The 22127-nt window shown below is 46.9% G+C and overlaps 1 protein-coding gene and 1 pseudogene across 1 annotated transcript in view; both read left to right on the top strand.

The window, feature by feature from the left end:
- Window positions 1-22127, top strand: part of RBFOX1 (RNA binding fox-1 homolog 1) — a 2483424-nt gene that overhangs the window by 122160 nt on the left and 2339137 nt on the right.
- On the top strand, window positions 6027-9454 carry LOC101021125 (annotated as a pseudogene).

The raw sequence follows: 22127 nt of genomic DNA, 5'->3' as shown, positions 1-22127 counted from the left end.
GTCTTTTGTAGGTCTGCTTTTGAGATATGTGTATTCAAATCTTTTGCCTATTTTTTTGATCAGGTTGTTAGACTTCTTCTGTTGAGTCGTTTGAGCTTCTTTGCTGATCGTTTCCTCTGCTGTGCAGAAGCTTTTTAACTTGATGCGATCCCATTTGTCCATTTTTGCTTTGGTTGCCTTTCATGTGAACTTTGGGGAGTCATAGTTCAGCATATAACAGGGAACTGGAGTTCATGGTTTCCTCTCTGGCCCTCCGCTTTCTCACCCATAAAATGGGGATGCTGAAGTGCATGATCTCTATGGGACTTGCTGATTCACACATTTAGCATCTCTTGCTGATATTTTTTCTCTGTCCTCACCTCAGAATGTTTGTTCCAGACCAAAAACAATCCAAAACATAAATTTACATTGAAGGTTAGTAAGACCATCCTCTCATGAGCATTTGCTAGTTCCAAGAACCCTGCAAAGATTGGGTAGTCACTGTCTCACAGAATAAGTCACTGTCCTGTTCCTTTGAGGACAGAGACAGTTCTGGATATTGCTCCATAGCCTCCTGACCATCCCACATCTGCAGCCGCCTACTCCATCCATGGACACGCAGGCCTGGGGAGAGCTCTGCCTGGCTAGCTCTTTGTGCTGCTGACATGTTGTGGGAAGGCTGGAGGGTAAGGGATAATTAGAGGATAGGCACCCTCCCAAGATCAGCTCTAGAGACTCCAGGGCCCTTCCGCCACGAGAGTATATCAGTGCCAGGCAGCTCTGTCTATTTACTATGTTCTGCTTCTTTGGAGACTGAATGTGCAAGCTGTTTCCTGTGGGAGAAAAGGTGCCGGGCTGGCTGGCTTGCCGGGGGGCTTCCTGTGGGTTACACATACCACCCACCTGCACAGGTACTGGGAGAGAGTGCACCTTCCCATTATCCCAGTATCAGCTTTGTGCTACCTGGGCTGAGTCTAATGTCCTGAGTGAATTGATACTTTAGGGGAAACATCTGGATCTGTATCCACACTTCCTCAGTGATGGGGCATAAGTTAGAGTGTTTGGTTGCAAGCAACAGAAGCTGCTGTGACTGACGTGAGGAAGAAGAGGGCTACTTGTAAGGCTGTAGGGAAACTTGCAGGGTTGAAGGGAAGGCTAGAGATCTCTACAGCTGCAGAAATGTCAACAGCTGAAACTGTGTTTTCAGGACTACTGATGGATTCAGTGAAAACATACAAAAATGTCTTCCATCTTTGCCTCTTTCCTGCCCAGTTTTGGGGAGAGTACGACTGGCTGATCTTATAGCATGAGCCTATTCTCCCAGCAGCACAAACACATCAAGAGGGAGATCTAGTGGGAGAAGCCTCCAGTGCCCCCGGCTTCTGCAGTGAGGAGGCGTATACCCTGATTGATAACCACACCAAGGCTGCACACGATGGAGGGAGAGACAATGGCAACTCTACAAATGCAGATAGACAACACAGAGTTCTCACTTGGTATGGAACACTCTATATTCGTGATCTCATTTAATCTCTACAATAGTCCTGTGGTTCTATTGTCTTTTCAGTGTACAGACGTAAAAGGCAGAGCTGGGATTTGAACCCAAGTTTATCTGGGTCCAGCGCCATTGGTCTTAATGGTGATAGGGTTCTGTCTTCCACTGCTGCCAATTTGCCCAACAAGGTGAAAGGAGGAGCTGTAAACATGGGTATAGTTGCTGTCCAAGGATCCCTGCAGTTCTTGGCCCCAGAAATATATTAAGAAGTGGGCCCACTGGGTAGTTACCCAGAGGTCTGGGTTATAAGAAGCACTAAAACAGTCCCAGAGATGTTATTACTAGAAGGATAACGCTTTTTTTTTGGACCATTTTATTTCTCTTGTAAAAGAATCTCTTAGTGACTGGAAAGAAGAATATGTTGATAAACTACTCAGGGTGTGGCAAGATTTGCTGCATGATTTACAGGGTCCAGTAAAATAATGTGAGGCCCCTTGTTAAAAAGTTAAGAATTTCAAGACAGTGACAGCAGAACATGGAGTGTGGGGCCTCGTGTGACTGCACAGGTTGCAAGCCCATAAAGCTGGCTCTGGGGTTGGAATGAAGGTAAGTGGTTGACGAGCAGTCAACGGACAAAAGCAATCCCAGTTACCTGCCAGGCTCCTCCACTTTGTGCCAAGTTGTATTCGTGCTCAGGTCACCCAGCTGTCTCAGGTGAGCCTGCCTGGTTTTGACACACAGGAAGAGAAGTCTGTGTCATAGAGGCTAGTCTCTGGTCCTCTTTACAACATGCTGCTCACGGGCAATGACAAAAATCATCTTAATGTTCTGAGAATGGTTTCGACAGCAGGCAGATAACGCTCTGGTTTTAACGGAGCTAAAAACCACCACCATTAATATCTGAACTGATTTTGAGATATTAATTGTGTCAATTGCGTTGCATCTGTTATGTTTTTGTTTAAATTGTAGTAAGAACATTTAACTTAATATTTAACATGAGATCTATCATCTCAACAAATGTTTAAGTGCATAATACAGTATTGTTATCTACAGGCACAATATTGTGCAACAGATCTCTAGAACTTACTCAACTTGCATCAGTGGAACTTTTTTTCTTTCTTTTTTTTTGAGATGGAGTCTCACTCTGTCCCCAGGTTGGAGTGCAGTGGCACGGTCTCGGCTCCCTACAACCTTTGCTTCCTGGGTTCAAGTGATTCCTCTGCCTCAGCTTCCTGAATATCTGGGACTATAGGCGCATGCCACCACACCCCACTAATTTTTGTAATTTTGTATTTTCTTTTGTTTTTGAGACAGAGTTTTGCTTTTGTTGCCCAGGCTGGAGTGCAATGGCATGATCTTGTCTCATAGTAACCTCTGCCTGCCGGGTTCAAGCGATTCTCCTGCCTCAGTCTCCTGAGTAGCTGGGATTACAGGCATGCGCCACTACGCCTGGCTAATTTTGTATTTTTGGTAGAGATGGGGTTTCTGCATGTTGGTCAGGCTGGTCTTGAACTTCCGACCTCAGGTGATCCACCCGCCTCGGCCTCCCAAAGTGCTGGGATTACAGGCATGAGCCACTGCGCCCAGCCACATCACTGAAACTTTATACCCATTGAATAGCAACTCCCCACCCTCTCCCCTCAGCCCCTGGCAACCACCATTTTGCTGTTTCTGTGTGTTTGACTGTTTGAGAGTCATCCTGTAAGTGGCATCATATAGCATTTTTCTTTCTGCAACTGGCTTATTTCACTTAGCATAATGCCTCCCCATATTGTCAAATGTGGCAGGATTTCCTTCTTTTTTCAAGCTAAATCATGTTCCACTGTATGAACATACCATGCTTTCCTTATCCATTTATCCATCATTGCACATTTAGGTTGTTTTTATTCCTTGGTTGTTGTGAATAATGCTGTAGTAAACATGGGAGTGCAAATACCTCTTTGAGATCCTGATTTTAATTCTTTTTTTTTTTTTGAGATGGAGTGTCTCTGTGTCACCTAGGGTGGAGTGCCATGGCGCGATCTTGGCTCACTGCAACCTCCACCTCCTGGGTTCATGCGATTCTCCTGCTTCAGCCTCCCAAGTAGCTGGGACTACAGGCTTGTGCCACCGCACCTGGCTAATTTTTTTTATTTTTTTGTATTTTTAGTAGAGATGGGATTTCACTGTGTTGGCAAGGCTGGTCTCGACCTCCTGGCCTCATGTGATCCACCTTCCTCGGTCTCCCAAAGTGTTAGGATTACAGGCATGAGCCACCGTGTCCGGCCTATTTTGGATAAATATTTGGAAGTATGATTGCTGGATCATATGGTAGTTGTAACTTTTTGAGGAAACCGCATACTATTTTCCTTGTTTAATTTCATCCTCCTTCTCTAGCTTCAGTTGCAGGAGGCTTGTTTCATTTTCTCAAAAGTCCCGTGGGCTTCAGGACTTCCAGGCAGACTCTTCTCTCTGGAACCAGCTTTCTTTCTCCCCCTGATTGGGGAAGTTCTCATCCCCAGGTCTCAGTGGACCTGACTTTTCCCAACACCCCAGACGAGGTACGTAGCACCTTGTACTAATGAATCATAACCCTTCTTGAGCACTCTGGAAATTGCTTGTGAAATTATTTGCTTGTCTTTCTCCTACACCCCCATGTCAGTGCCCTTGGGACAGGAACTTTGTGTCTGTCTTATTCACTGTTGTTTTACCAGGGCCAGAAAGGTCAGAGAGATCTCTCCGGACCTGCCTGGGGCTCCCAGCATCTTTCATTTCTTGAGTGCTTGGCTGTTCCTGTCTACTCATTTTTCTGCCAAGGCATTTGCCCCGGTGGATGACCAGTGCTGACCGAGCTCTCCCTTGGAACCAGAACTCCCAGTTGGTGTGCTTTGCCGTCTAATCAGATCCTTCATCCAGCGTGTGCAGTCAGTTTCCAAGAGAAGGAAAAAACAACCTAGAGTTAATAGTTACTCCTTCTGTCTCTCAGTGATTCCCCGACTCTGGGTACCAGAAGCAGAAACCAGCAGCCAGTTCTCCTTAATTAGGAAGGTGTCAAAGGAGGTTTTGGAAAAAAAAAAAAAAAAGTCAGTATACAGGTTGCCCATCACTTTATTAATTTTTAAGTTTCCTTCACATTTATTTAGGAACAACTTCTCCTAGAAGTTCCAGCCAAGTGCTAAGTTTTAACTTGGATGTGTGCTGGTTTGAGACGTGAATGCACCAGTAGTCCCCCAGGGGTGCACAGAAGGCGCATAGAGTCCCTGGCTAGGCTTTCTTTCTTCTCTCTCTTGATGACTTAAAAGCTGTTGTGCAGCTGTCACTCATTTTCTAGGAAAACAAGCCAGTCGCCGATCAACTTGGCAATACCTAAGAAATATTCTGGTTCCAATTACAGGCTGCCAATGGCAAGTACAGCCTCGGCCAAGAGGAACTTACTTTCTTGGTTCCCGACGCTAGGGATCTGGCAATAGGGACATCCTTCTATGTTTGTAGAAAAGATTTTTCTCTTCGTGATGATAGTTACTCCATTCTCTATCGAAAAATTTCTCCCTAATGAATTTTTTGCATTCTGCTTTTTGGAGCCCATTCCTTTATGCCAAGCACTTGTGCTCTGCAGGCATCTCTGGAAACGTTGGTACCTGCTTCTCTTGAGGAAGCTCCAACTAGTGAACAGAACAAGGGTTGAGCTGGTTCTGTGGCAGACTCCTCATCGCATCCCTGTAATGCAGGTGCTGCTTTAAAGATGGGGAAATGGTGGACCAGCAATGGGGCTTGGCTCGATGACACAATTAGTAAGGGCAGAGTTGGGCTTTGAACCCCATCTGTGAAACGCCCTTGCTTGGGCTCCTTCCAAGATGTCATGCTGGACAGTACGGTCGCCTCAGAAGCTGAAAGGGTGCTGAGGAGGAGGAGGCCTTATCTAGGTTGCAGTAGTTTGGGTTCTTCAAGAAGCAGACTCCGAGACATGGATTTGAATGCAAGAGATTTATTTGAGGTGATCCCACAGGGAGGGAGTGGAAAAGAGATGAAGGGTCTTTCAATGAGCTACTTACTGCTGTGGGCAGCTGGCACCCAGGCCTGCCGGTGGACTCCAGAGGCTGGCCCAGAACATCCCTAAGTACCGCTTCCCGGAGCTCTGCCTGTTCCCATTTCCCACTGGTTGAGGGTCGTTCTGGGAGGTGTCACACTGAATGCACAAAATTTAACGTTGATCAACTTGGAGCATAGATTCTCTTGAAAAATGAGCAAACACTTATGCAACCACAGGTCCCCTCTATGTCACACACCGCCCAACACATAAAGTCTAAAGATCCTGGCATTAAGAAAAGTGGTACTGTCCAGGCACAGACAGTGGCTCACACCTGTAATCCCAGCACTTTGGGAGGCCGAGTTGGGAGGATCTTGTGAGGCCAGGAGTTTGAAACCAGCCTGGTCAACCTGGTGAAACCCCTGTCTCTACTAAAAATACAAAAATTAGCTGGGCACGGTGCCGTGTACCTGTAGTCCCAGCTAGTTGGGAGGCTGAGACAGGAGAATCGCTTGAACCCAGGAGGTGGAGGTTGCAGTGAGCCAAGATAGTGCCACCGCACTCCAGCCTGGGTGACAGAGTGAGACCCTGTCTTAATAAATAAGTAAATACAAATAAAAAGAGCTTTCCCTGGTGTGATTCCATCCTGCATGGCTGTTCTCTTAAGCAGTGGTCATTTATGTCTGTCTGCCTTCTCTCCCACCTAAGTGCATGCTACCACCCAATGGAAGATTCGGTGGTCATGGGCATGAGCCCCCTGAGGCCCTAGAACTATCTTTTCAGTTGTGAACTCAAGGCTGACAAAGGTTATCACTTCAGGGTGGATAATGATGAAAAAGAGTACTAGTTATCTTTAAGAATGGTCGGTTTAGGGGCTGGGGCAAAGGATGAATTGCACGTTGTTGAAGCAGAGGCAATGAATTATGAAGGCAGTCCAATTAAAGTAATACTGGCAACTTTATAAATGCCTGTGCAGCCAATGGGGGCTTTGAAATCATGCCACCAGTGATCTTACAGTTGAAGTGCGGTTCAGGGCCAGTGCATGCTCGTGGACAGCACTTTGTAGCTATGGAGGAAGATGCAGAGTCACAAGATGAAGACAAGGATGTGAAACCAACTCTTAAGTATATCTGGAAAACAGGCTGCCCCTGGAAGTGGTAGCAAGGTTCCACAGAAGAAAGTAAAACTTGCTGCCGACGAAGATGATGCTAGTCATGATGATGAAGAAGATGATGATGAAGATGATGATGGTTTTGATGATGATGATGATGATGATTTTGATAATGAGGAAACTGAAGAAAAAGCACCAATGAAGAAATCTATATGAGACACTCCAGCCAAAAATGCACACAAGTCATATCAGAATGGAAAAGACTCAAAACCATCAACACCACCAAGATCAAAAGGACAAGAATCCTTCAAAAAACGGGAAAAACCTCCTAAAACACCAAAAGGACCTAGTTCTGTAGAAGATGTTAGAGCAAAAATGCAAGGAAATATAGAAAAAGGTGGTTTTCTTCCCAAAGTGGAAGCCAAGTTCATCAATTATGTGAAGAATTGCTTCCAGATGACTGACCAGGAGGCTATTCCAGACCTCTGGCAGTCTCTTTAAGAAAAACTTGTTAAAAATTTTCCGTCTATTTCACTTCTGTAACAGTTGATATCTGGCTGTCCTTTTTATAATGCAGAGTGATAAATTTTCCTATCATGTTTGATAAATGTTGTCCAGGTTTCATTGGCAAGAATGTGTTGTCCAAAATGCCTGTTTAGTTGTTAAGGATGGAACTTCACCCTTTGCTTGCTTTTAAGTATGAATGGAATGTTATGATAAGACATAGTAGTAGCAGTGGTCAGACATGGAAATGATGGAGAGACAAAAATACACATGTGAAATAAAACTCTGTTTTAATAAAGTAGCACAGTTTCTGTTGACTTAGTACAGAAAAACAAAGGTGGTGCTGACATAAGGTGATTTTGTAAAATTTTTAAAATTTATTTTGCATGTCAGAAATGCATTTTAATTTTTATTTGAAAACTTAAATTTTTAGACAAATGATTTTGTGTATAAATTTGATCTAGTTTTTATGCAGAATACAGCGATTTCCCTCATTAATCTTTCATGTGAAGGGAGTTACAAGCCTAAAGGAAGGCACTTTCTGCACACAAGTGGTTATGTTATGTGTTCAGTATTAGATACCAGTGGTGCGGTTGCTCAGTCTGCAACTCCTGACCTGCCCATAACACAGGCTGAGCAGATTCCTATGGCTGGAGGAAACTCCTAGGTGCAGAGACACAGGTGCTTAAATAAGGGACCCATTGATGTGGGAGGGAACTGTCTCTCCAAGCTGCAGGTGACAGCCGAGTTGGCTGGAGGGGATATGGGCTCCCACTCTATCTGCCACATGGGTAACGGGGAAGGAGGAGCCCAGAGTGGCGCCATTACTGTCTTTGGATTATGTTCTTACAAACCCTTCCCGTGGAGACTGTTAACTTCATTATCTTATCGGTACTGGGCGTAACAGCAGTTCTAGCTAACATTTATTAAATGCCTGCTCTGTGCCACGAATCGTGCTCAGTACTTTATATACATGATTTCACTTAATCCTCATAACTGCCCTAAGAAGTAGAGGCCATTATAATCTTGATATTAAAAATGAGACAGGGCACAAGGAGGGGAGATGCCTTGCTCACGGTTCCACATCCAGAAAGTAGCACAGTAGACTCTTTAACCTGAGTCTGTCTGTCTGTTTGCTGGAGTTAACCTCCAGCAAGAGGAGGGTTCTGTATTTGCTGTTTGAATGACAGGACTCTGGACGTTGAGAAGATCCACACCTTAGGCACTTGACCTTGGGTTGTGAGGAGTTTCCCGTTCCTTATTCCAATGAGACGTTATGGGTTCCACGGGGGTTCTTCTTAAGCAAGGAGGATCATTAAGTAGCAAGGTAGCCATAGTTGGAGAGACCCACATGAGCTTTAACCAGTCACAAATCAGTTCAGGCCATTAGATTTGTCATAAACGTATGATGAATGGTAATTCCCTGATCTCATATCCAACCTCTGGGAGCTATCTGTTTGAATGATGTCAATGCATAATGTTTGAAGCTGCTCATGTGATTATCTTGAATCATTGGAGAAGCATGAGGCTTGAACAGATTTCATAATAACTTTTTTTACGCTTGCGACTGCATTTTCATCTCTCAGTTTTGTTCCTGTACGATGAAAAGCTCCCAGTTCTTTTTCCTGGGCTACTGCAATGTTAATGCTGATTAGAATTGCTCTGCAACGTTGGGGCACCTAACTGATGTGGGTTTTCGTCTCCCGCCCTCCCACTTCCTTGTTTTTCTTGAGTAAAGAATAATAAGGAAAATAGCCTACCTTTACAGCAAGGGAAAATAACATCTATTTAGAGGAACTTGAGATGAAAGTATGTTTCCTTCATATTGGGTAATCTAATTCTGCAACTCTTGCTTAGATTTTATTTCCAATGATTTAACAAGCTGCAGTACATGGTTTCTTAAAACTGTTGCTGTTATGCACATTTCCAAGCTCTTTAAGAAACAAAAGCTCAAAGGCCATCCTTTTAAAAAATTCTGGCTTTTCAGGGGGCAGGAAGGGCTGGCCTTTAGTGACATGGTTTCATGGTGACCTCTCTGTGCAGGGTCCTCAGCGTTGATTTTTTCCCTTTAACTCTAACCCAGGGTCTTCTGGGGTCTCCTTGTTTATTCTGAGGCCTTCAAGCATGGCTGGCTGTTGTCGAGAGAGGCCCCCCTCTGGCAGTGCATCCCGCTTTTTATGTGATATGAGTTAGGAGGTTTCTGTGGGTCTCTCTCCTCAATTCTTATATTCTAACTTTAGCTCATGCTCTTGGCATTATTTTCAAAAGCATTGAAGAAATGAAGACCACAGCAGTTTTGTTTGTTTGTTTTGAGACGAGTCTTTCTCTGTTGCCCAGGCTGGAGTACAATGGCACCATCTTGGCTCACTGCAGCCTCTGCCCCCGGCTTCAAACAGTTCTCCTGTCTCAGCCTCCCAAGTAGCAGGGATTACAGGCATGTGCCGCCATGCCTGGCTCATTTTTGTATTTTTAGTAGAGACTGGGTTTTCCCGTGCTGGCCGGGCTGGCCTTGAACTCCTGACCTCAAATGATCTACTCACCTTCGTCTCCCAAAGTGCTGGCATTACAGGCACGAGCCACCGCGCCTGTCCCACAGTCTGTTAAAATGTAAAATGAACAACATTTCTACCTGTCCCCTAGCCATCTTCATCCTCATGACGTCTCTAAGGCCCTTGGAATAGCCGGGGACCAGCACTGACAGACACAGACTTCTCCCAGTCGCTGGCATTTGCAGAGGACCTGCTCAGTGTCAGGCACTGCGCTTTGATGCTTTCAGGCGTCACCTCATTTAATGCTGAGGACATTCTCTGTGGTACATGCTGCGATCCTCCCACTTTACAGTGAGGAAGCAGGCATGGGAGAGCTCAGCATCATGCCCCACACGCTCCTGAGCACCGGCCGAGTTGCTTCCTCTGCTGTGCTGGGTGAACCTGCTTCTGGGCCATTTATAAACACTAAACATATTTCCAAAGCACACCTGCTTTCAAAGGTGGGTCTCAGTCAGGATCCTTTGTGTGGCTGAAGCCACCTTTTCCCTTCCCGTATAACTCACCTGCCCTACTCATTAGGAACGCAGGCCCTGCTTCTAGATGCTGTCATTTAAAATAATGAAATATATTAGGTTGGTGCAAAAGTAATTGTGGTTTTGCCATTACTTTTAGTGACAAAAACCCCAATTACTTTTGCACCAACCTATAGATGGCTGAGAATGTTAGGAAAACACAGCATGATGGGGTCGTGGGGAGGGATGACTTAAGAGTGGTTTCCGCCGGGCGCGGTGGCTCAAGCCTGTAATCCCAGCACTTTGGGAGGCCGAGACGGGCGGATCAGGAGGTCAGCAGATCGAGACCATCCTGGCTAACCCAGTGAAACCCCGTCTCTACTAAAAAATACAAAAAACTAGCCGGGCGAGGTGGCGGGCGCCTGTAGTCCCAGCTACTCAGGAGGCTGAGGCAGGAGAATGGCGTAAACCTGGGAGGCGGAGCTTGCAGTGAGCTGAGATCCGGCCACTGCACTCCAGCCTGGGCGACAGAGCCAGACTCCGTCTCAAAAAAAAAAAGAGTGGTTTCCTGCCAGTACTGCCCTGGATGGAGACGAAGTTCCTCCTCTGAGCTTCCTTGTCTGCGTCCATTCCATTTATTGAGTACCTACTACGTGCTGGGCACCATTCTCCATGACAGAATGCATCAGGGAACAAACTGGACAGAAATACCTGCTCTTGTGCATGTTCAGTCTCTTTTTGGAGTTGCAAAGCTTACTCCTGCCTACTCTGGAAAATTCTCTCCTAACACCCCACAGGCTTCTGTTCTGTAGGACCCAATGATGGGCCAGCTGTGTTCTTGGCATTGAAAGCACAGCAGACTTACACCAGACGAGCCCCCAAGCATGAGATCTAGGCGGCATCTCCATGAGTTTTGTGTTCTCTTCCCTTCTTTAGACCTTCAGCTGTTTGACTTCCTCCCTGGTGCCAGATGCTATGAGCTGTGGATGCTACGAACCAGGATAGGACACTGTCTAGGGCAAAGATAGTTAATTGTTCCCCTGATCCAGCCTCCTCCTCTTTTTGTTTTTTGGCTTTTTAAAATATTATTATTATTTTATGTCAGACAGGGTCTCACTCTGTCACCCAGAATGGAATGCAGCAGTGTCATCTCAGCTCAGCGTAGCCTCTAATTCCTGGTCTGGAGTGATCCTCCTGCCTCATCCTCCCACGTAGCTGGGGTCACAGGTATGTGCTACTTCACCCAGCTATTTTTTTTTTTTTTTTTTTTATGTTTTGTAGAGACAGTCTCTGTGGTGCCCAGGCTCATCTTGAATACCTAGACTCTAATGATTCTCCCACCTTGGCCTCCCAGAGTGCTGGGATTATAGGTGTGAGCCACCGCATCCGGCCTCTTCCTTTCCTCATTGTCAGCAGTTCCACCCACCATCCCCCAATTTTTAGCAGGCACATGACTCCCCAGGATCAAGACTATGTGTCCCTGTTGTTATGAACTGAGTGATGTCCACTTCCCAAATTCACACGTTGAAGCCCTAACCCCCAGGACCGCAGGATTTTTTTTTTTTTTTTTTTTTTTTTTAGACGGAATGTTGCTCTTTCTACAGGCTGGAGAGTGGCGGTGTGATCTTAGTTCACTGCAACTTCTGCCTCCCAGGTTCAAGCGATTCTCCTCCCTCAGCCTCCCGAGTAGCTGGGACTGCAGGTGTGCCACCACGCCTGGCTAATTTTTGTAGTTTTAGTAGAGATGGGGTTTTGCCGTATTGGTGAGGCTGATCTTGAACTCGTGACCTCAGGTGATCTGTCCACCTTGGCCTCCCAAAGTATTGGGATTACAAGCGTGAGCCACCATGCCCGGCCAGAATGTGGTTTTAAAGAGGGCGTTAGGTTAAAATGAGTCCCTTAAGAGGGGACTGTGCAATCTGACTGGTGTTCTGATAAGAAGGGAAGATGGGGTGCACAGAGCGATGCCAGGGGTCCTGGAGAACAGAGGGAAGACCCTGTGAGGATACAGGGAGAAGATGGGTACCTGCAAGTCCAGGAGAGGCCTCAGGAGAAACCCATCCTGCCAACACTTTGATCTTGGACTTCCAGCCTCCAGGAGTGTGCAAAACAAATCTCTATTGCTTCAGCCACCCCACCTGTGACATTTGGTTATGGCAGCCCTAGCAGACTGCTGTATCTGCCTCCCTTGTAGCGAGTGCTTATGAGCTAAATCCTCGTCTGGGACGTGTGAGCTGGTGATGTGTACATTTCTGAGCGGTGCAGGGGCAATTCATGCACTTCTCCTTTTCCCACATTTTGAGGGAATGAAGGCTGGTAATGAGCCCTGCTGGATGTGTGGTGAGGGTGGCCGGGGTTTCCAGAGATGGTCCCTGGGCCCTGGGACACCTTGGCCCTGGGCTGCAGATACCCATGCTCCCGCCTGAGGGAGAGAGAAACTTCTCCTGTGTTTAATCCATGGTTACTTGGCCTCTGCAACGCCCTTCCGAGTAAACGGGAGGTTTGTGACTAGCAATCTTTCCTTCCTACCTTCAACCCAGCAGTGTGGCTTTTTTTTTCACGCCACGTTTTAATGGTTGAAGTGGCCCAGAGAGCTGTCCTCATAAGTGGGGGAAACCTCTTTTAAGATGCTTATGATTTTTTTTTTTTTTTTTGAGATGGAGTCTCACTCTGTCGCCCAGGCTGGAGTGCAGTGGCCGGATCTCAGCTCACTGCAAGCTCCGCCTCCCGGGTTGACGTTATTCTCCTGCCTCAGCCTCCCGAGTAGCTGGGACTACAGGCACCCACCACCTCGCCCGGCTAGTTTTTTTTTTTGTATTTTTTAGTAGAGACGGGGTTTCACTGCGTTAGCCAGGATGGTCTCGATCTCCTGACCTCGTGATCCGCCCGTCTCGGCCTCCCAAAGTGCTGGGATTACAGGCTTGAGCCACCGCGCCCAGCCAAGATGCTTATGATTTTGTGAGAGCAAAAGGAAAGATATCCATGCCAGCTTCGTCTATTTCCTCTGCAGGCCAGTGGGTCTGACAAGCCCTAAGATGAAGGATCGTGAAGGCATTCTTGAACTGCCTTTGAAGGGAGGTTAGGCCAAGATCTTATGCCTTAGGCAGGAGGCAGCCGAGGCCGGCTGGGATGATGTTCTGTCTCGGAAGGGTTTCGTGGGTCCACTGCAACAAATTGCAGAACCTGATCTCAATCTTCCCGGAGTCCATCCACATGGGTGAACCCAGTGAAGTTCTCTTCATTACCTGTCCCCTTGTTCCTACATAAAGATGGTGGTGGGAGTGAGGTCTGTGTATTGGGTGTGTGAATAGAACAGAGAAGATGGAAATGACTCAGTCTCAAATATGTACAATTTTTATTTGACCGTTAAAAATAAATAAGTAAATAAGAAAAAAAAAAAAAAAAAAAAAAAGAAATGCTCAGCCTCTAAGACTCTGATTCCTCCATCTGTGGCCCACAGGTCGGCCCACACTTCTGCTGGGAATGGGGGTGGTTTAGCCGTGAAGGTGATGCTGACTGCGCCTGTGGGGAACGGGGCTGAGGTCTCTCTACTATGGTGGCAGCTTTCTCCAATCCTGTCCATCAGAACAGAATCGGCTTTGCAAGGAGCTGTTTCTTCCAAGGCTGTTGCATATCTATGTGGTTCGTTTCCCCTGAGATTGAGATAAACCGTTATTAGTTTGATTGCAAATAAGGAGATGAGATTGGTAAATGAGAACATTGTTCACGCTGGGTCGCGTTGACCCGCACAATACCATCTCATGATCCTTTTTGAATCAAAACACACTCTGCATGTTAGCATGACTTTAGCTTCTCTTGTTCTTCTGAAGATGGGGAGAAGAGCCACCAGGTGAGGACCTTTCCAGACACAGGCTAACTTCTGGCTCATCTTCTCCATCTCAACCTCCAAGTTCTTTCGGAATTTAAAGAGATAGCTTTCACATCTTGATATCAGCTCTTCTCACTTCTGAAACTGGTGCGGACCAACAGGAGGCAGTGTGGAAAGGATGGAGTGGGGAGGAGGAGGATGTGGAATGGACTGGTGGTGACCCACAGGAGGCAGTGTGGAAAGGATGGAGTGGGGAGGTGGAGGATGTGGAATGGACTGGTGGCGACCCACAGGAGGCAGTGTGGAAAGGATGGAGTGGGGAGGTGGAGGATGTGGAATGGACTGGTGGCGACCCACAGGAGGCAGTGTGGAAAGGATGGAATGGGGAGGAGGAGGACGTGAAATGGATTTTCTCAGCAGAACCGTCGCCCATTGAGACACACAGCTGCTGCAGCGTTCCTCATGGGAGCTTGTTTTCACAGCTTCTAGATGTCATGTTACTGGGTCAGAAAGATATAGACCCCAGTTTTAGGTAGATGGGGGCCAGTGCTGGTGTGGTTTGGATTTGTGTCCCCACCCAAATTTCATGTCGAATTATAATCCCCGATGTTGGAGGTGATTGGATCATGGGATTTCCCTGGTGGATTTCCCCCTTGCTCTTCTTGTGATAATGAGTGAGTTCCCACATCTGGTTGTTTAAAAGTGTGTAGCAACCTCTCCCTTCACTTTCGCTTCCTCTTCTTCCGGCCATGTAAGAAGTGCCTGTTTCTCCTTCGCCTTCCATCCCAATTGTAAGTTTCGTGAGGCCTTCTCAGTGCTACTTCCTGTATAGCCTGCAGAACTGTGAGTCAATTAAACTTCTTTTCTTTTTTTTCTTTCAGATAGAGTCTCTCTCTTTTGCCCAGGCTGGAGTGCAGTGGCGCTATCTCGGCTCACTGCAATCTCCGCCTCCTGGGTTCAAGTGATTCTCCTGTCTTAGCCTGCCGAGTAGTTGGGATTACAGTCACCTACTACCACACCTGGCTAATTTTTATATTTTTAGTGGAGATGGGGTTTCATCATATTGGTCAGGCTGGTCTTGAACTCCTGACCTCAAGTGATCCACCTGCCTTGGCCTCTCAAAATTTTGGGATTATAGGTGTGAGCCACTGTGCCTGGCCAAACTTCTTTTCTTTATACATTACCCAGTTTGAGATGGAGTCTCACTCCTGTCACCTAGGCTGGAGTACAGTGGTGCGATGTCAGCTCACTGCAACCTCCACCTTCCGGGTTCAAGCGATTCTCCTGCCTCAGCCTCCGGAGTAGCTGGGATTACAGGCACCTACTACCACACCTGGCTAATTTTTGTATTAGCCAGGCTAATTTTTGTATTTTTGTAGAGACAGGGTTTCACCATGTTTTGCCAGGCTAGTCTTGAATTCCTGAGCTTGGGTGATCCATCCACCTTGGCCTCCCAAAGTGCTGGAATTATAGGCGTGAGCCATTGTACCTGGCTCGTCAGTTTCAGGTAGTTCTTTATAGCAGTGCAAGAATGAACTAATACAAGTGCTGTATGTGATATTGAGATAAAGAGGCCTGGAAGTTTGGAGGAAGGAGATAGAAGCTCTCCCTGAGGAGATCAGGGAAAGCTTCCTGGAGGAGGTGGCCCTTGAGTTAGTCCTTAAGTTTGGATGTGTGGAGATTGTGGAGAGGAATTCCAGGAGGAGGGAGCCCTTTGAGAAAAGACACAAGAACAGAAAAGGATGAATGTATATGGGAGCAGGGAGCAGTTTTATCTGGATGTATCACAGGGAATGGAAGGGGAGAGTGGGGTGGAATTATAGATGGACAGCAGGTCTGGCTGATAGGGTTTTGAATGGTTGGGGGATGAGCTTGGACTTTGTCCGCTAGGGAGAGAGGGTAGTCTTTGAACATGTTTTAACGCAGAGGTGATCAGAGCTGGGTTTTAGAAGATGTGATTTATCTGTGTTTTTTTACTTTTTTTTTTTTTGTTATTAAAGAATTGACTAAAAGCATGAAAAGAAGAAGGCTGTTTTGTGAGGTGTGAAAACGACATAAAATTCAAATTTCTGTGCCCACAAATGAAGTTTTGAATTCTACCAATAAAATGTTGATAGAAATTTGTTTTCTGTCTTACCATGTAAGTACCTGTATAATATACTCAGTTTTGCCACTTGGCCCACAAGGCTTAATGTATTTACTATCCAGCCTTCTATAGAAAATGTTTATAAATTCCTGGGATAGGTGAAAGGGAAGAGAGACTGGTCTGTCTGGGATTCCAGAGAGGCAACCATTGTGCCAGACACAGGCAGTAGCTCCCAATCTGCGTCCCGTGGTAGAAACAGATTTTAAGTGACAAAAGAAACAAAAAATGCTGTGCGGGTTTGCTGAATGCTGGGTTACATAGAGTTAAACAGATCTCTTTGTGGGACTTCTCAGAGCCTTTAGCACTTTAATGGTTATTGTGACTCTTGGAGAGGGGCAGATGACATGTGATATTTTCTAAAATCAATTGACCATGGAAACTCTTTTCCAGGGATCGACATTCTAGGGAACCCACCATGGGGAAAACTGGTCCAGGGATGGGGAATGAAGAGGACAGTGAGGTTGGAAAGGCAAGTGTGGCTACAGCCAAGGGGCATGGAGGCTGAATCTCCAGGGCTTGTGGGAGGAAATGGCATCCTGGAGGGCTCTGAGGATCCCAGCCTGAGAGTCTGGGATAGTGACGTTGATAAGTCGGGGGTGTTCTATGGGGAGGGCCAGGGAACAGGGGAAGGAGAGGACTGTGAGGTATGTACATGGAGATCTCTCATCTGGAAAATGGGGTAACGAGTCCCACATTCTGTGTGAATATGGACACTGATACTAACGCGGACGCTAACACTAATGTTGTCATATCCAGTATTTATGAAACACCAATGATGTGCCAGGCACCGTGCCGGGGGTTACCAAATGTTATCTGTGGAGAACCAAATGGGAAACATCTTTGGTGGTGGTGGGCTGGATTTGGCCTGCCCGCTGCGGTTTGCTCATCCCCGCGCCGTGCTTAGCACTTTAATGTACTGGTGTTAAACTAGCTGAAGACTCATAAGTGCCCTTTGCGATAAGACTTTCTTTATCAGCAGTTTTAAGATCGTTAGTAATCTGGCCGTGTGTGGTGGCACATGCCTGTAATCCCAGCACTTTGGGAGGCTGAGATGGGTAGATCACTTGAGATCAGGAGTTTGAGACCAGCCTGGCCAACGTGGCAAAACTCTGTCTCTGCTAAAAAAAAAACCCAAAAATTAGCCGGGCGTGGTGGTGGGCGCCTGTAGTTCAAGCTATTTGGGAGGCTGAGGCAGAAGAATCGCTTGAACCTGGGAGGCAGAGGTTGATGTGAGCTGAAATTGTGCCATTGCATTCCAGCCTGGGTGACAGAGCGTGACTCTGTCTCAAAAGAAAAAAAAGTAGGTTAGTAATCTGTCCAAGTTCACAGGTAGTGAGGGCTGGAGGCCATGCTGGAGCCCAGGCGGTGCATTCTGAGAGCATGCACGTAACTCTGACACCCCAGTACTGCTGAGTCCTACCCTCAGTTGTGACTGTTGCCGTTATTCCAGCAGGTGGTTGTCTGTTGGGACAGGAGCTCAGGTGAGGGGATCCCGAGGCTGGGATTCACCTGCTGTTGTGTTTCCCAGGGGAAGGGGCGGTGGGTGGGGACGCTGCTCACTGAGGAGAACAGGAGAAGGGTTAGGGATGGAGGCCAGGGATTAGCACACAGGGCAGTGGGAGAGTCGGAAAAGGCAGGAGGGGAGACAGTTGAAGAAGGAAGGGGTGGCCCACACAGTGTTGCCGGGAGACATTTTCAGCAGGATAAGGGCTGCCAGGACGCTGGTGCAGTTGCTGGCTGTGGTCACCAGGTGTGGCAGATGCTGCGGGTACCATCCGTTCTTGTCCCCTTGGTACTCATCGTCTTGGTCCATTCTAGTGGGGTCCTTTGGCAGCACCCATGACTCTCTGCTGAGGACTTTCTTTCCTTCCAAGCTTGGGGCAGACCAGAGGTGTCAGAGATAAAGTCCCTAGTAGCAGCCTTAGCCGGTGATGTTGCCCCATGGCAGGGGGAACAGGTGCTGCGTCATCTCCGAGTGGCCCCTAGGATGGGGCCCCTGTTGCCTGCATTGGCAGTCTCTTCATAGCACACCCTGCATCGGCTTTCCTCCCTTCTCCAAGTCTCTTCCACACTCAAGGGCTCACCTCCTAAATAAACTACCTGCGCTTGAATCTTCATCTCAGGATCCACTTCTGGGGGAGCCCAAACCGAGGAATCAGAAACCATCCAGAGAGTTGTCAGTCAAGTGTGTGGGAGTCATTGGCTTAGTCATGCAGTTGAAAGCACTGGTTGAGCACCTGCTGTATATCTGCCAGGCATGGGGATAGGCCTTGGAGATACAAGTGCAAAGAGACAGACGTGGCGTCTGCCTCCCCCACGCACAGCAAATATGTCCAGGAAGGGGCTACAAGGAGTAGGGTCAGTGCTTTGAAGGAAGCTGCAGAATGTGGAGGGGTTGTCGGAGAGTGGAACTATTTTTCATGGGGAGTTCAATAAAGTCCCCTTGAGATGGGGTCATGTAAGCTGAGACACAAGGGGTGAGAAGGAGTTGACCAGGCAAATCACAAAGGGAAAGGTGTTTGAGCAGAGGGAACAGAAAGTGCAAAGGCTGAGCTTGAGTGAGCTTGGTGAGAAGGAGTAGGTCAAAGGCTGGTATGGATGTGGGCGGGGAGGAAGAAGGAGGGAGGAGAGGGAGGAGGAGGGAAAGGAAGGAAAGGAAAGGGAAGAGAAAGAGAAGAGAAGAGATTGGGGCGGGGGAGAGAGAGAGAGAGGAGGCGGAGGCAGAGACAGAAGTTGAATGTGAATCTAGAGGTCCCAGGGGAAGGCGTGCAGCCCAGGAGAGAGGGAGCCTGTAAGGCAGAACGTCTGTCTCCACACTTGTCAACAAGTGCTCCGAACTGTACCTCTCATCAGGGTATGGAAAATAAATATGCAAAAAAGCCTTCTGAAGCATTGCGAGAACATTTTCAGCACAAGTGTAAAACACAATCACGGGGTCAACATGTGCTTTCTCTTGAGAACAGTTTTCCATCTGAAACCTTTTCTTCCTTCCCACTAATAGGAGCCTATTCAGGTAATTTTCTTTTCTTTCTTTTATTTTTTTAAAGGCTCCTTTTAAAGCACAATGACCTTTTCCATTTTAGTTTTTTCTTTCTGTAGTTGTTCATGGAGAGAGCAAGACAACAGCACAGCATTGCACTGCCTGCCAGTTTGAGGGAAAAGGGCGGGGGGTGAATAGAAAGCAAATAAGTAGACAGACATACGGAGCCTGCAGTTGTCAAAGGTGTGTACGTTTTCTGGAATATTCAGCAACAGCTTCTCATTGGGAAGTAGGGTCATCAGCTGTTCTGGTTTATCTGGGATTGAGGGAGCTCCTGGGGTGTGGGACTGTTGGGTCACCCCCGTCCAAACAACTCAAAGGGGTGTGTCAGAGATGTGCTGCCTCTGCTGGCCACCCAGTCGGACCCTCATTCTCCAACACCTGCATCCAGACTTGCGATCCTCGTTTCCACTCCACACAGCCCACCCAGGATCGGGGAGTTAGCCTCCGTTCCAACACTCCAGGAGCTTAAGCGTCAGTATTAACTATTAACTATTTTTGTTCTCTGAATAGCCTCAGCAGACCCTCCGCTACGGCAGCCAGTTGTCCCAGTTATACCTGGGAATGCAGGCTTCCTGGGATGTGTTACTTTCCGTGTTAACACGAGAACGGCCCTGGGTAAACTGGGATGGTTGGTCACACTGCTGGAGAGGAAGAGTTTCTGGATCCTGTTCCTATCACCGATGGACTCGGATATTCCCATGACTTATGTTTCCTCAGCCTCAGTTTTGTCATCTGTAAAATGGGAGGTAATGCTAATGCCCCTCTCATCCTTATAAAGTGATTAGCATAGTGCTGGGCATACAGTAGGTACTTCATAAATGTTTGCACAATAAATGCTCTTTTTGTGATTATGGATTAGGCAGAGTAGACTGCATACACAGAGATTTCAAGGACTTGGGATGACCTTTCGTCCACTGAAAACCTTTCACTTACTCTGCTGCCAATAATCTTTGCATTAAGAAGTCATTTCTTGGGCTCAGGACCCCTCACAGTTTTCCCCCAACGTATTAGGTTGGCACAAAAGTAATTGCGGTTTTTGGCATTAAAAGTCATGGCAAACACTGCAGCAACTTCTGCGCCAACCTAATGTATCAACAGCAGAAGAGACGGACCTCATGCTGTCAGGAGCCGGGGCCAGGGTCACGCGGGTGCTTCGTCTCAAGGCGCTTAGACAAGGACCACATTGAATTGAAGTCCAAAATTTAATCATAAAAGTTCAGGTGAATTTCTTATTTGGTTTCATTTTCAGTTCATTTTTAAAATATAAAAGCAGTTTTTATAGTTTTTTTCTCGGTTGTTATTTTATCTTTCCACATTCGGACCTCTCAGAGAAACACACCGCCAGCCCAGGAAATTCTGAGTTGTTTATCGTGTGAGTTACACTTGGGCCGTACCTACCTGGGGTGGAGAGCTGTGGCTCTAATGGAAAGTGTCTCTGAAGACATAATCATCTCTGAATGACACAGTCATTCACACCTTAGTCTAAATAAGCACATGCTGTAGAAGTTCACAGAAAGTGCGGTAGCCTGGGAGTCAGGGGTGAGGGGACCAGAGTCCTTCCCTGGACTCTGCTACTTAATCACTGTGGTTCTTTGGTGAGTAACTTCCTCTCCATGATCTCCAGCCACCAAATCTGAGAAACCAATTGGACCAGATAGATTAGTGGGTTGTCACCTGTATTCTGGAGGACCCTGGGAGTCTCAGGGGAAAAGATGAGGCTCTTTATCTCCCCGTTTGAACACCAGCTTGGTTCCACCAGGGCCCTCCCTTTGATCTGCTTTATAGATTAGCATTCTGGGTAAGATTTCAAGGTTTTGATACTACCCAAGTCACGAAACAGCTCTTCTGGGTCATTTTTTAGGTCCTTTATGGCCAGAGTAACTAACTGCTTGTATTTGGCCCCTTTGCTGGAGGAAAGCACTTGGGGCAGAGGAATCATCCCGGGCAGGTGCCCTTGTTGGCTGTGAACCTGGGAGCCTGGGCACAGCCTTGCAGTGGGCGGTGTGAGGGCACAGCACCCAGCTGTGACAGGAAGCCGGTGACTAAGGATGTGCTTCCCAATTTTGAGAGGGTTAAGGACAATTATTTATTTTGAGTGTGCCCCAGATTGTCGTCATCCTTCCCGTCCTTGGCAGAGGCTCTGATGACAGCATCCTCCGCCTGGCTCCACTTCCTGGCTGCTCAGCTTCCTCCGTCTGACATGCTCGAGCTTGGCTGCCTTTGCACGTACGGTCGACTTTCAGTGGGTAGATGGTGGAAACTTAAATGTCCACAATGGGGGAATTTTTCAATGTGTCATTGTGCCTCTATCCCAAGGATAGACGTACAGAGCTGTTAGAACAAGAGATACATCTGTGTGATGGGCATTAAAATATCCCCACAACTCAGGTGAACTCTAAAGCAAGCGAGCTGTAGAACTAAGGTCTAGTGTGATCATCTTTATACTAAATGTGCACTTGTGCTTGTTGGGTACCTATATAAGTAAATGCATAGCAGAGGGTCTCCAAGTCTTCATGCCAAGCTGCGAATAGGACTTACCTTTGGGGACAAGAGTAGGGTGTGAAAACATTGCTAATTCCCATTGTGTGCAGGCTCAAAGCTAAGCATTTTAAAGGCCTTATTACATTTAATCCTTAAACAGATATTGGAGGTACGGATGAGGAAACTGAGTCACAGAGAGGTTAAGTAAGTTGTCCAAAGACACACATCTAGTAAGGGATGGAGCTGAGATCCAAAGTCAGGAGTCTCTGCTTTGAAACCTTCAGCGCCTCTCTGATGAAAGGGACTTTTGCTTTGTACCCTATGCACTTGTGTATAACTTGAATATTTTATCCTGAGGATGTACTCATGCATGACTTGTATAATAAGGTAGGAAATTTTAAAGAGATAAAGAATGCTTTGTGATGTCACCTTTCTATGCACTGAAATGGCACTGCGCATCAGTTGAGGTTTGGCAATAAAGATCTCGATTCTTTCATCAAACAGTGGCAGAAAGCATGGCTTGAGCTTTGCA

This window comes from Papio anubis, chromosome 18 (genome assembly GCF_008728515.1).
Source record: "Papio anubis isolate 15944 chromosome 18, Panubis1.0, whole genome shotgun sequence".
Lineage (NCBI taxonomy): Eukaryota > Metazoa > Chordata > Mammalia > Primates > Cercopithecidae > Papio > Papio anubis.
This window is presented reverse-complemented; position numbering and strand designations above follow the sequence as displayed.